Here is a 2,500-nt window from a genome sequence, read left to right as displayed (position 1 = left end):
TGTATGCTGTGTGTCTACTCCGGTTCAAGGCTGGCCACTCGATAGAGACCGCCCTCATTGCAGTGACGGAGTCACTCCATGCTGTGAGAGCAAACTTGCTTCTGTTCTGATACTCCTAAACCTGTCAGCAGCATTTGATACGGTAGACCGTATCAAATGAAGTGTGGAGATAGGTCTGGCTATGCGAGACTAGGGTGGGTATGGCCCGGAGAGGCCATGTTACCTGACTAGAGGAGACGCATGACCTGGTGTTACCAGACAACGACTGTGTAGCCACCTTTGACTCCAACACATCGCTAAGATTGCTGACGACACAGCAGTGTTAGGCCTGATCCCCAACAATGATGAGAGAGTCTACCTGGAGGAGGTGAGGCTCCTGACCCAGTGGTGTCAGGAAAACAACCTCCATCTGAACGTCAGCAAGACAAAGGAGATGGTGGTGGACTTTGGGAGGAAGAAGGAAAGGAACTACAGCCCTCTAATCATTAACGGGACCCTTGTAGAGAGAGTGGACAGCTTCAAACACCTTGGCGTCCAGATCACCAAGGACCTGACATGGTCAACACACATAGACACTCTGGTGAAGAAAGCAAGTCAGAGACTGAATCACCTCAGACAACTGAGGAAATTCAGAGCGTCCCACCAGATACGGGTGGGGTACAAGATATAGGTATGGGAACAGCAGCTCTCAGGATCGCAATACCCTACAGAGAGTGGTACGGTCAGCTGAACCTACCTTGGGGGGGGGGGGGGGGGGGGGGGGCTCTCCTCCACCCTGAGGACATCTACACCAGAAGATACAAGACCAAGGCCAACAGGATCCTGAAAGACCCCAGCCACCCAGGAAATTGACTGTTTTCTCTGCTACAGTCAGGGAAGAGATATCACATTCACATGGAGAGGCTCAGGAACAGCTTCTCCCCCCAGGCCATCCGGCACCTGAATGACACTAGCTAGTGTACTGCATACAGTATCACTACATCTAGTAGTGTCAGAATATCTAGTGTGTATAATCACCATAACGCATATGACAGATATGGTCTGGTGTTACCAGAGCAGACATGGCCTGGTGAAATGCAAGTCTGAGGCTTGGTTTGAGCCTTACTGTGGCAGCGCATGGTCTAGAGTTTCGGTGTGAAGCCTGGTTTTCACGCTTGAGGCGTGCAGTTCTCATTACATTTACATTAAAATGTAATGCATGATTCCAGGGCGCTGAAGCGGGCCAAAAAGATCATGACTGACCCCTCCCACATAGCCAAGAGGCTATGGCCTCTTCACACCGCTCCCCTCAGGCAGGAGGCTGCGGTCATTAAGACTAAAACTGTTTTGGGAGGAAAAAAAGATTTTTTTCCCCACAGCCATCAACCTTATTATCATGGCTACCCTCTGACTCTCTGACCTGCCCCCTGCAACTTTTGCACTAAACTGACGTTGCACTACTTTGACTCTTTGTAGTCCAATTATCACTGCAAACTGAGCAAACTCAAAATAGACTGTGAAAATGTCTGTTGATAGTCATATTGACACAGCAGCAGCATTACATAATGGACACATTCCACTATAGTTTCAATATCTGCGCTGTATCTGAATGTCACAGACACATGGAACAAATATAAGGATTATTTATTTATTAGGGGCCAAGGATTGAAGGTGTGAGGCACCTATTGTAATTGGTAGTTTAATTAATCTTTTTCTGCCATGGAAGTCTATGGCAGCACCTATAGCTGACTGGTCAATTTTTACGAAACTTTGCAAAATGGTAGAGGCTTGTGCCACAAAGTCATGGAACAATTGTCACATTAAATGGCCAAAGAAGGGCGCTATAGTAAACGTTTGAAATGGCAAACTTTGAACAGGCATATATCATATCTCATTGACGTGGAGTCATGAAACTTTGCACACATATGCATCTCCTTACGAGGAACAAATTTGCCTCAAGAACCCATAACCTCCGGCTATGTAGATTTTCTGCCATTTTGAATTTTTGGGAAAACGCTTAAAATCCATCTCCTCCTAGGAAGTTTCACCAATCTGTATGAAACTAGGTATACACAATCTAGGGACCAATATCTAAAGTTCCATTTTGGCTAAAGTTTGAACAGTTAAATAAAAGAGCCACTGTGAGCCAATGAATATTGCAGAATATGGCTTTTCACATAAAAGTGTATAACGTCTGAACGGTTGGGTTGGACAGAACACCACAAAACTTTGTAGGGATATCACCACACATAAACGGAGGCAGGCCATCCATATTTGGCCCGATCAAACAAAATGAGGGCGCTGCAGGGCGCAACTCTCGCTCATTTCCTGGTTAGGCCTAGCCGCCATGCCGATTTTTCCAAAACTTTGTACAATGATGCAAGGGCAAGCCTAATGGTAACTGGCGGAAGGTGAAGCTGATTGACCACAGCGGTGCTATAACAAGCTAAAATGCTTTAGAGTGGCTCAAATACAATCAATTGCTGTAGCGCCCCCTGTGGCCAAATGGGCTTCATATTGC

General features: G+C 46.5%; 1 protein-coding gene across 1 annotated transcript in view; it reads right to left on the bottom strand.

Annotated features, from left to right (window-relative positions):
- Positions 1 to 2,500, bottom strand: part of tanc2b (tetratricopeptide repeat, ankyrin repeat and coiled-coil containing 2b) — a gene marked incomplete at both ends in the record, with an annotated part of 78,886 nt that overhangs the window by 39,567 nt on the left and 36,819 nt on the right. The window lies entirely within an intron of this gene.

The sequence above is a fragment of the Borostomias antarcticus genome (assembly GCF_949987555.1).
Source record: "Borostomias antarcticus genome assembly, chromosome: 22".
In the NCBI taxonomy this organism is placed as follows: domain Eukaryota; kingdom Metazoa; phylum Chordata; class Actinopteri; order Stomiiformes; family Stomiidae; genus Borostomias; species Borostomias antarcticus.
The sequence above is the reverse complement of the archived record's forward strand: the minus strand, read 5'-3'. Positions and strand labels throughout refer to the sequence as shown.